The following is a 12,528-nucleotide window of genomic DNA, read 5'->3' on the forward strand; positions in this document are numbered from 1 at the left end:
GTGAGCCTCGGCGGGCTCCTCTGGGTTGGGGAGGGACCGCACCTAACTCACGGCTTTTTTAAACAAGGCTCGGAGTCCTGTGGTGTGCGGGCCACCTAGCAGACACTTGGTAAAGGGGCTGCTATTGTCCTCTGTGGCCACCTGCTTCCCTGAGCTAAGGACCAGGCTTCCATTTAGATAAGAAGGAACACAAAGCTCGAAGCAGTACAGAGGCTGACCAGGGGTCATGGGTTGAAACAGAAAAGCTGGTCTAGCCTCAGAGGAAGTGGGTGTAGGTGTGACTCCCCCCAGGCCACCCCTCTGCTGTGGTCACTAGCTAGCAGACAGCTCACATCTGCATAGTCCCTTCCAAGTCCCAAAGCATGCTCTTGGACAACCCTGACCCAAAAGTCTCAGCAGCCCATGACCCTGGTTGGACCAGGAACTCAGACACCCCCGCTTGGCGTGGTGGGAACCAAGTCAAGCACGCTTGGAAGGACTCCTATTTCATTTCTGTCACCTTAGCCTCTTCTTGGATGGGCTGCAAGGAGCGGACGTGGAAGTGACCCTACACTCCTTCATGACGGTGCAGTCATGCTACGGGCTGTGTCATGCAGATGAGAGAACTAAGACTCGAAGACGAAAATTTTACAGGCTTTGCTCCAGGTCCAGGGCTTAGGCGAGCACGAAGCTGAGAGGTAACCCAGCTCTTCCAAAGTCCTGACCTTTCTTGTCTTTTCTTCCTTTAAACAGCTTTATGAAATATAATTCCCATGCCATAAAGTTCACCCCTTTAAACTGTTCAGTTCAGTGGCCGTTAGTGCATTCACGAAGTTGTACACCATCAAGACAATCTAATTTTAGAACATTCTTATTACCCCAGATCCAAACCCTGTCCCCGTCAGCCACCATTCCTCACTCCCCACCGGCTCCCGATGCTCCGGGCAACCTCTAATTCACCCTCTGTCTCCGTAGATTTGCCCAATCTGTGCATTGGGTGCAATGGAATGATGGTGTGTGCTCTTTCATGGCCAGTTTCTTTCATTTAGCATGATGGTCTTCAGGCTTGTGTTTAGCACGAATCAGGACGTCATTCCTTTTTATAACAGAATAACATTCCTTGGTGTGGATGTCTGGATACCTTGTTTATCCGCTCATCGGTTCATGGACCCACCTCTTGACTGACAGGAACAATGCTGCCACGAGCACTCCGGGACCCGTTGTGTGGGGACGTGTGTTTTCAGTTCTCTCCGGCTTAGACCCGGAGTGGAGCTGCTGAGTCACTTGGCTTTACTGTACTGTTTCTCAGAATATTTGACAAAAAATGGGCGTTTTCCAACCTTCTTTGGCCAGGGAGCCATATTTCCACAAAGCAGCTCAGAAGACTTTGGAAAAGTCTGATTTAGCCCAACCCCCTCATTTTGGGGAACCGGAAGCCCAGACGGATTCAGCGACTTGCCGAGACCGCACAGGAAGTGAGAGGTGAGGCTACCACAGGAAACCAGAAGAGATATGTGACTAGTTGAGGGGGAAAGAGCTTCTTAAGCATAAAGGATGCTAATGAAATCGTAAATGAAAAGAAAGATAAATGCAACTATGCACATAAACACTTAAAGTATAGAACCTGAAGCCACACATAAACAAAACCATCAAGCAAGCAATGATATTAAAATCGGCCACTGTGTCCAAACCCCGGAGACAGAATAGGATGGGGTTGCCAACAGTTCTGAAGCCCAGACCTCACTCACAGGTTGGTTGAAGTTTTAGAAGCTCTCAGGTGACTCCCATGTGACCTACTATTAAAAATTAGAAGATCTTGTGTTAATATAATGAACAGATAAAGACTTACTCAAAGATCAGTAAGAAGAGGTCCGGTGTTTTGACTGAAGAATGGGCAAAAGACAAACGTCTTATTTGTTGGAGAAGAAAGACAAGAAATCCCGAAGATATTTCAACTTTCCTATTAGCCAAAGAAATGGAAAGAATACATTTATTAAACACGTACCGGGTTTCGACTAGCCTGTGATACCGTATTTAAGCCTTGCAAAAATTCCGTGATGTCTCCCCATCCTACAGCTGTACAGATGAAGAAAGCTGAGGCCAAGGAGCAGGCCCAAGGTCACAGGGCCTGTAGGGGGCAGGGCTGTAACCACACCCAGCAATCGGCTCCCACCCCCTGTACTTGAACCAGCACACCATGCTTAATCTCCCCAGGGAGGTGCTTATTTTTTTTACCCACCAAATGGGAAACGTCAGGAAAGGCCATCCCTCCGTGTTGAAGAGGGCTTTCGCCCACTGCTGGAGGACATTTCCATCAGTACAACCTCTCCGCAAAACCATCTGGCCACACGTAGAGCCAGTGTTAACAGTGCTGAAGCCCTTTGACCCAAGACTTGCCCTTCCAGTAACCTGTGAGTCAGTACAGAGGAGAACACAGGACATTCCAGGCAAAGCACGGTCTTAACTGCATTTCACAAGCTGAGAAAGCTGGGGCTCAGGGAGATCAGCACTTTGTGAAGGAGACCTGGGTCACAAGACAAGGGGTTGCCGCGCAGGCTCTGAGGCCTAGTGCCGAGGACAGGTACTTCTCACGTGACGGTCCAGGACTCAGCAGACCGTCCAGGGGCCCTGCACAGCTCCGGGCACAGATAGTGTGCAGGCCTGCTCCCTGGGCAGCACCAGCCACGGAGCCTGTAGGTGCTCGGGCAGGGCCGACTCCCCACATGACCTGAACTCGGAGGCCCCACTGGACCCCGCCTCCACCTTCCACACACCCCCACTCAACCTGACTTGTTCGCCACCTAACCCACGAGGCAGGGCATGCCAGCGCCTCCTGGGGCCTGACTAATTCTTTCTCCAGCCCTCCACTCCCTCCAGATATGGTCGACAACTGTCTCAGTGTCTACAACAGTGTGTGTGGCGTGAAATGGCTTCCCAGGAAATACTTGAGTAAGAGCCTGGGATCAAACTCGGATTTGCAAAAGGGAAAAAAAAAAAAAAGAAAAAAAGAAAAAAGAAAAAAAAACATTTTTTTCCTCTCAGGACTCCTGGGTTTTGTGAACAAATATGAGGCCTTTTCACAACGTCTACCTCTGAAAGGGCCTTGAAGAACCTGTATAATGTTCTTTTTTAAATTTATTTCCTGAGGCGACATTCACATAACATAAAGTTAACCACTTAAAGATGTACAATTCAGAAGCTTTTAGTAGATTACCACCTCTACCAAGTTTCAAAACATATTCTCCATCCTAAAAGGAAACCCCATACCTATGGAGCCATCACTCCTCATTCTCCCCTGCCCCAGCCCCTGGCAACCACCAATGTGCTTTCTGTCCCTATAGACTTACCTTCCCTAAATATTTCAAATAAAATGAACCATATGATTTAAAAAAAAAAAGAAGAAGAAAGAAAAGAAAGCCTGCTTAATGATGCTCTCCCCTTTGTATTCCTGGGGTGACCATCCTAATCCTTCCAGAAGCAACGGATGGCCCCGGGCTGAAGCTGGAGGGTTGGCAGCAGACACAGAAGGGGCGAAAGGAAAGGCCACCGATTTGGCTCAACACGTTTTCTTCTCATGGAATAGGTCTATTATTATTACTGCTGTTTACCTCAGGATGCCCGTGAAGACACAACCAGCTCGTCACGGGGCTCTCTGTAGACACCATCACACAGCAGTTTTTTGAGTCCTGGAGGGCAGAGTCCCTGGCTTGCCGCTATCTTAACCCCCAGCACCTGGCCCTGGCCCAGGGGTGCTGTTTGATCACCTGAGATCAGTGACAGAAAAAGTTAAATGTTTAATAATTAGTAGTTATCATTCTTCAGTGACCCTTGCCCTGAGCTGTGTCGGCACCTGGGCCGTGGCCTCAAGGGCTGGTTTGAGGAACAGACCTTCGCTGCCCGGCCTGCAGGATGGAGGGATAAACCCAGTGCCTGGAGGGCAGAGCCCTGGCTTCCAAGTTCTGTGAACTCTGGAAGTCCTTTCACCTTCCAGAGAGTCAGGCTCCTCATCTATCAAATGGCTGCAATCAAAGACTGCGGAGACAAGGGGCCTTCTTAGTAGAGTGACCGGTTTCATCACGATTCTGGCGTTTCAGGGCCTGTGACAGGGCACAGGGTAGATATGTGGCAAGTATAGGCCTTCCTCGCCCCTTCAGGTTACATACTGCTTCCCCATCAGACTCCTGTCCGGTAACCATACTGTACGCTCCCGAATTAGATGACACCGTATGTCCAGGAACCAGGACACTAGAAATCTGGGTCTCCAGCTGCCGTGCCTCTGCCTTGTGTGGGAGTGCCGCACACAGCTCAACAGGGACTCCTGAGGACAGCTGGGGTCACAGTCCCCACCTCGAGGCCTGCCTGAGTCCCAGCAGCGGGCCTCCCCCCCAGGGCTAAGCTGGCAGATGGCACTCACCGGCCTCCCCATCCCCCCCCTTCTCCTTCTGTCACCAAGGTGATGCACGGCATTGGTCTGCAAGAGTGGAAAGCAGGTGCCTGAGCTCTCCCAGGTCCATTAGTTGCTAAGTGGGAAGTCGCCCTGCAGCCTGGAGCCCGAGGTGCGGGCAGACCCCTGTGGAACCCAGGGAGGGCAGCTCCCTCGGAACTGACTTGGCGTCCTCCGGGTTTGCTGGCCTAGTTCAGTCCCCAGGTGTGCTGGCTGCCCCCAGCTCACCCCAAGTGTCCAACCAGGCTGCAGAAGATGTCTGGCTGGAGAGACCCGCCCCACGGCTCCAGCAGGAACGTACAGAGGCAGGGAGCAGGGTCTTCTGTAAGGCAGTCCTGTAGCCCGCCGCCTGTCCCCAAATATCCCCACCGCTTACCAACCACAGGATCTAGAATTCATTTTCAAACACATACAGCGCTCCAGACAGCAGCCTCAACCTCAGAGAGACGAAGAGAGGACAATGACAGGACTTGTGGCAAATACTTGTGCTTGCATGAATAGGTTCACCAGATTCTTCCTAAGGAACTGACAAACAGAACTCAGAGAGCAAACGCTTATCAATTGTTTCTTATATGTCAGGTATCACCCTAGATGATTTCACAACAACCCTCTGAGGTGAGAACTATATTTATCTCCCTTTTCTAGATGAGGAAATTGAAACCCAAAGGGGTTCATGAACTTGCCCATAACCACAGCTGCCAAGTGTCAGTGCTGGAAGGAACCCCAGTGATCACTGGTCTAAATATCGTCTTTTACAGATGAAGAAAAGGATGCCCTGGGAAGAGACACGTTTTGCCCAGGGTCATTCAGAGCTGGAAGGTAGGTGGTGAGTGGAGAGGAAAGGTCCCCAGGTCCAGCCGGCTGGCGGTCGGGCTGTGGGCAGTCAGGATCTGTCCAGGATCCCCCAGGCACTGGTAGAGCCAGATGGTGAGTGAGGATCCCCAGGGTCCATATTACCTTTTCCACTTCAATAATGAACTTTGCAGAATTTAAGCAGGGCCCACGGCTGCTGACCCCAAACTACAATTCCCATGGCCCTTTGCAGTAGGCATGGCCATATGGCCGAGTTTAAGCCGGCCGATGTGAAAGAAAGCACCTCTGGGTCCCTTCCTAAAGCCCAGCTGCAGGTCTGCATGCCCTCTTCCCCATCCCCCTGCTTAAGAGATGGTGACATGTGGGGCAGTTGCCTTGGACACACCCAGGTATGGAGCCTTCTGTGGAGGGAGGCACAGCCACCCCGCTACTGGTACCCAGATGGCCTCAGGGCGCAGAACTGCCCCCTTGGGAGAAAAGAGAGTCCTCCTGGGTCTCATGCAAGTATGAAATAGACCGCTTGCATATCCATCTCAGAAGGGGTCTGTGCCACTTCTGCCCTGAACTAGCTCCTGGCTCACACCCAATCTCAGGCCTAGGACGGTGCCTGGACTCCTAGGAATGTGCCCAGAAGGCGGAAATCCTTGGTGAGCAGCTGAGAGGAGCTCCACAGCTTGCCCTGCAGCTCTGCCTGGGACCGGTCCTGTGAAGAACTGTCCTTGACTGCACTGAGTCCAAAGCCACAGACCCTAGAGCCACCGCTCACAGACCGGTGAGCAGATGGAAAGACCTCTTGGGTTCCCCTGGCCCCACGCCCTGGAGTGCTCCAGAAACTGCAGACAGAGTGCAAGGTTGCATGCTCTTCTGCAGCCTTGGCCTTCCTAGCAGCCAATGAGGCCTGACCCGGAAAATCAGCTCAGGCCTAGGTGATGGAGAGGAGGATGAGAATGGGCAAGTAAAGCCATGAAGGGCAGAAGCCTCCCACCTGAGGTGGGCCTGCCTGGGGCGCAGTTACCTTCCTGCCCTGGCCCAGAGGCAGTGGGATTCCCTTCTCTGGTTTCTTTGTTGTGCATCTTAGACTCTCCTAATTCAATCCTGCGGGCGCTGATTGAGCACCTGTCCCATGCCAGGCACTTGTCGAAGCTCTTCGGGAGTGTAGAGGGGAGTGGATCAGACAAAGCTCCTGCCCGTAATGGAGTGCCAGGCTTGGAAGGACCGAGAGAAAAACACCCAAGGGAGGACCCACCCGAGGTGCAACAGCCACAGGGGGGCCAGACCGGAAGCAGCCTGAGCGTCGGGAGTGAGGAGAGAAGTAGGGACTCTGCCTGCTGAAAGGTGCTGGTGCAGGCATGGGGAGGGTGGGTTCATGCGGAGGGCGCTGGGAAGATTTCCTGCAAAGGTAACAAGTGAGCAAGGTGTGAATGATGAGCCATGTCCCAAAAGGGTTTCAGGGAGGGAGGGATTCCAGGTAGAGGGGAGCTGTCTGAACGAAGTCTGGAGGCTGGGGCACCAAGGCCAGGCTTTGGGTCACAGAGGCAAAGCCGGGGGCCCGGGGGAGGGTGGCAGGGACAGTTGCTGGCCAGGTGTGGTTACCTCAAATTTTCAGCTTAGCGAGAGCTGACCCTCACCTAGGCCTTGAAACCAAGGAGCTGGGCAGACCTTACTGTTCCCTTGCTGTTTACCTTGGAGGGCCATTTACCTCCCTGGGCCTCAGGTTCCTAGTTCATGAATGAGGGGCACTGGGCCGTGGTAAACAGCCCAAGAGCCACCGCAGGAGGAAGCTGTGTGGGAGGCGTGTCTGTTGTCTTTGGGGACTCAGGTGCCAGGCTCCGCTCTGCCCCAGGGGACCCTGGCACCTGTTGGGCTGGCAGCCTGGCTCCCCAAGGTCCCACCCCTGGGGACTGGGGGCTCTTGGGTCTCTCTAAAGGTGAAGTGCTGACACCGGCCAGGCCCCTGTGGACATTTCCCACCAGCTCTTCCTCCTCTTCCCAGGCGCAGATGACAAATGTCCCCTGGCAGCTGCAGAGAAAAAGAGCCTTTGATGAAGGGGCGCTGGGAGGGGCTCGGTTTTATTTGTTGACTATAAAAATGTCAGCTTCTTTGGGCAGCTTCTTGAATCAATATTTGCTGTTCTGAGGCTGAGTTCAAATGCTCAGTAATCCACTCAGCCTGGCTTCTTCCTCCCTTGCCTCACTCACACCCACAAAGGTTTGGCAGGGCCCCCCACTTCCCGGGCCAGGGAGCCTGCTCCATGCCCTCCCATGCCAGCCCTCAGAGGGCACTGGCCCCACAGCCTGGGGCTCCCAAGGTAGCTTACGGAAAGGAAGGTTCCTGGAAAAAAGATCTGTGTTTGTTCATCTCAAAAACAGGCAGATTTATAACATCTGCTTCTCAGGGTAACGTTAAGTGCAAATCAAAGATAGACTGTGCAGGTTTCCATCAGCTGTCAAGCCGCGCATCATCACCATGCCCTCCAATGATGACAGGATGGTGAAAGCCATTTGCCAAAGATTCCTAGGTGTCGGCCACTGTCAAGTGATCTGACAGCAGATTCTGCAGTGCTTTCCTTAGGAACCTCCACTCTGGGGGCTAGTTCCCCAGCTCTGGCAGCCACCCACCATGGGCTTCTTTCTGTAAGGATCCCGCGAATGTTAGTGGAGAAACACTGGGCTCCGAAGGAAGATGGATCCTTGATTCTCCACGTAGGACTGTGTGCCCTTTGGCCAGTTTCTTAACCTCGCTGAGCCTCAGGTCCGTCCGCATGACGGGACAAGGTTTGCCCTGCAAAGGTGTTGTGGGGCTTAAAGAGAGGGCTTAAAGCAGCCAGTGGGGCACCTGGCACTTAGTGGGGTTTTCCCAAGGGTTCATTCTCCTCCTGCATGGATGGTGCCTCCCAGTCTAACACGATTCTCTTCCTCTCACATGGCGCATGAGCTGAGAAATGCCATCCTGGGTACTGAACTATAACGTCCAGAGACACTGTGAGGCTACTTCACTGGCTTTTGAGATGCTCCCATTATATAAACACTGCTTTCACGCTCCTCTGCCCCCTGCCTTTGTTTGGCTTCTGATTTGGCTTGGCTGCCAGAGCTGGCAAGAAGGTCCGTACTTGCAGGGTATAGGGCACAGCTGTCCTCCAGGGGCAGCTCCTGGTGTCTGAGTGGCCTTAGGGTGAGAGGGGCAGATCGGGTCTGACTCACACGGCACCAACACCGGGCTCATAAACATCACTGCCGAGGGACACAGAGCCCCACAGACTCTTTCTACCCATTGCTGCTGGCCGTGAAGCTCTGCCCAGGTGGCCCATACTTCTGAGGAGGCATCATGGGGGAACGTCCTAAGTCCCGGAGCCAATAAAAAATGGTGTAGTTGTTTCAGAAAACTGAAAGTGTATTTAAAAGCAAACAAACGGGGCATCTGGGTGGCTCAGTTGGTTAAGCAACTGCCTTTAGCCCAGATCATGATCCCAGGGTGTTGGGATCAAGCCCCATGTCGGGGCTCCCCAGGGAGCCTGCTTCTCCCTCTCCTTCTGTCACATTCCCTCTGTCCCTCTCCCTGCTCATTCTCTCTGCCTCTCAAGTAAATACATAAAAAATAAAAAATAAAAGCAAACATACATTTGCCCTAATCTGATTCTGCAGTAGACAACAATAAAGCCGCACTGCTGCCCTTCATTGTGTTTGAGATGCATTTTCAAATGTATCTTTGAAGACCGAAGTCACAGAGGTAAGTGGCTGAATCGGTCAATTCAGGGAGACTTGAAAAAGAATTGTCTTTGACTTCCTATTCTCCTGTCCCCAAAGACAATCATTCTTCAAACTTATTAGTTTTTTTCTTTTAATTCTTTTTAATAGTCTGTTTTTCAGATTTTTCAGTCTAATTAACTTCTCACTATGGAAGAAGAGAACGTAGGTCTCTCTAACCAGCACTGCCGCTCATACCAGTCATCTCTGTCCCAGCCGTTCTTCCAAGGCAGCTCTCACTCCCTGTTTGTTGGATATTTAGTATTTACAGTGTTATGACCGCACCCTATTAAGGCCTGAGCCATGCCCTCGACTATTATTATTTGTCATTTCTTACACTACTTCGAGCTTTTATTTTTTTTTATTTATTTTTTTTTAAGATTTTATTTATTTATTTGACAGACAGAGATCACAAGTAGGCAGAGAGGCAGGCAGAGAGAGAGAGAGGAGGAAGCAGGCTCCCCGCTGAGCAGAGATCCCGATGCGGGACTCGATCCCAGGACCCCGAGATCATGACCTGAGCCGAAGGCAGCGGCTTAACCCACTGAGCCACCCAGGGGCCCCTACTTCGAGCTTTTAAATAGAAGTTCATTGTTCAGTTATTTCTTTTCAGCTTAGCCCAGATCCTCTAAAAAGTAGAGTCCGAAGGCCGACTAAAGTGTGTCAACTTGATTCGGGAGATGTAAATCCAGGGAAGTGAGGATGAGGGAAAAGGGAGGAAGGAAGGAGAGGGAGGAGGCAAGGCAAAGTGATGTGCGAGCGCGCAGCAGAGCGCGGGGAACCACCAGCAGACGGAGCAGGCATGCCGCACGGGCGTGTTCATCGGCACCTGGAAGTTCCCCAGGTGAGCGGACAGGGGAAAGTGTGCCCCCGCGTCCTCTACAGAAGAATTGAACTCCGCGCCTCCTTCGCGTCTCCGGTCTCTCATCCGGTAAAACTCACCCCCTGGGAATCTAGTCCTTTGCACTTCCAGGTTGCATTATCCAGTGCCCTCTTGGGCTGCCGACCTGGGGTGCCAGAACCCCCTCCCTGGGATGTAGCGTTTCATCCAACCCTGGATGTGACAGAGGAGACAAAGCCTGGGAGACTGGCTGCTTGGCTCGGCTGCAGGAATGGCGTGCCGAGGCTCAGAGAGCTTGTCTGATACGGTTGTCCGTATGCATGACTAACGCAACCAGGCTCTCAGCTAACCGTCTAAAACTGCCCTCAATCACTCAGACACATCAGGTTCTCTACTAGTTCCACCTGCCTGGAGATCTGCCTCTGAATGCTTATAACCTGCCACACTCAGGACTGACACACAGCTGCTGTCCTAAAAATCTCCTTTCATTGTCATTGCCATAGATGGGGCACCGGGGATGCCTGGGTGGCTTGGTTGAGCCCCCGACTCTTGATTTCAGCTCAGGTCATGATCTCAGGGTCATGAGATTCAGCCCCTGCGTCTTGGTAGGGCTCCACACTCAGCTGGAAGTGTGCTTCTCTCCCTCTCCCTCTGCTCCTTCCCACCAGCTCGCTCCCTCTCTTTAAAATAAATAAATATTAAAAAAAAAAAAAAAAGATGGAACTCTGTTTCCTGAATCTCACCTTTCCTTCCTCTTGGTTCATGCTCTCTTTTAGTAGAAGACCTCCTCAAAAATGGAGAATAGTATGCATAGGGTATATACTAGTTCAATTTGAGTGTTGGTATTAAGCCTCAGCCTTAAGAGGGCCAAAGTGTCAAATCCATGCTCCAGCATTACATCTGGCATCCATGAGTTTGTAACAACCAATAATCATGTGACCTTGAGAGTTTCCATCATATACAATTCATGAAAAAATGTCAGTCATGTGAATAAGTTATGCCATTCAGTTTATTGTTAATATTAGAATATTCATCCTTGAGGGTAATCATTTTAGATGTATTTTGGAGTTAAATCTCTTTGTGTACTTTGTATCTTTTAATTCTATAAATAAATTTATAATTATTCTATATATAATTCTCTGTATATATAATTCTATAATTATATAATTCTATAAATAATATAAATAATAAGTCAAATATAAATATATTTCAATTACAAAATTGAAATGCTACAAGAATTAATGAGTAATTTTACATACAAAAACAGTTATTACAAACAAATAGCTACATATGTAGAAAAAACAATGTCAGTTGATATGAAGGGTAAGTTAGAATGCATTAGAAGGATAACTGTAAGAAGAAATTTATGAACCCAAAGTGTCAATAAAAAGTTAAACACCACAAGAAAGAATAATAGAGCATTATTCAGATTATTATAGAATAGCTTGATGTACTAGCACTCATAACACTGACAAAATAAACTTTAAGGACTATATTTAGCTTTCAGTTATTTAATTCCACTTAAGCCAAAGGTATTTCAAGAATACTTGTTATGGCTTTTGAGGAAGTATTCTGTCCCTTCAACATTTCATAGGAAGGAAAAAAGCCAAACCATGTACAACACCATCCACAATAAACCTTCCTCTATCTAGACATAATATATAAATAATGTATAAAAAAATTTTTTAGAAAAAAATGAGGTAAACAAAACACATTTTCTTTTCACATATCAGATTTCAAAGTGGAGACATCATAAGAGTGCTTTAAGATAATTTCTCATAGTTTTGAGTCCTTGGAGAAAAATGTAAACAATATACTTGTTAAAAGAACTAAATAGACTGACACCAATTTTCAACGATCAAAGATGAGATATTTTTGAGATTTCTTCAAGCAATGAATTCCAGGTTGAATGAAAAGAACTAGGATACTAAAATACTTACCCCTCGTTGCCTGCTATGTAGAAAAGGCAATATTGGTAATCCTTCTGATATTAATATAATAATGCCAGATTTCTTTTGATTAGTATTTCCATGATGAACCTTAATCCATTTTATTGCTTTTAACATTTCTTATCCTTATATTCCAGTAGACTCTGCTGACAGAATCATATAGCTTAATATTTTTGTTTTTTAAAATCCTGGCTGGCAATCTTTGCTTTTAATTACAATGTTTAGTTCATTTATATTTAATGTACCCGTTGATATATTTGGATTTAAATCTGTCATTCATATATACATACACACACACACACACACACACACACACATATTTACATATATATATTTATCATTTTTTCTTTACATTCCACAAGACTTTTTTTTCTTTTTTAAATACCCTTAGAATTTATAATAGGAGTCTTGGACTTATTAAAGTCTTCCATAAATTAGTATTTCTACTACTTCAAGATATTGTATAGTATTGTGATATAATAAAATACATAAATATTTTGGCCTTTATCCTCAGCTCCTGATCAGCATTCCTAAAGCCCTTTGTAAATTCCTAAGCAATAAAGATGCTAGGAAAACTTTCTGTCCTCATATTTAGTCTTTTGATTCTGGTTCCTGACAGAGTTCCCATACCCATTAGAATTTTCTGGGTGATGGGAACATCTGCTGTTCTAATAAGGTGACTCTTGGTGGGCTTCAGGGTGGGGAAGGGTCAGCAAGACCAGCTAAAACGCTTGGAACTTTCAGTCCTACCCTCATCCT

The 12,528-nt window shown here is 48.7% G+C and overlaps 1 long non-coding RNA gene across 1 annotated transcript; it reads left to right on the plus strand.

Moving 5' to 3' along the window:
* Positions 1-5,091: 5,091 nt before the first annotated feature.
* On the plus strand, positions 5,092-9,392 carry LOC116567818. Its single transcript, XR_004276354.1, has 5 exons — positions 5,092-5,242; positions 5,830-6,008; positions 6,367-6,571; positions 8,878-8,962; positions 9,103-9,392. It is a non-coding gene; the product is annotated as an uncharacterized LOC116567818 (long non-coding RNA).
* The last annotated feature ends 3,136 nt before the right edge of the window (positions 9,393-12,528 follow it).

Source organism: Mustela erminea, chromosome 10 (genome assembly GCF_009829155.1).
Source record: "Mustela erminea isolate mMusErm1 chromosome 10, mMusErm1.Pri, whole genome shotgun sequence".
NCBI lineage: Eukaryota > Metazoa > Chordata > Mammalia > Carnivora > Mustelidae > Mustela > Mustela erminea.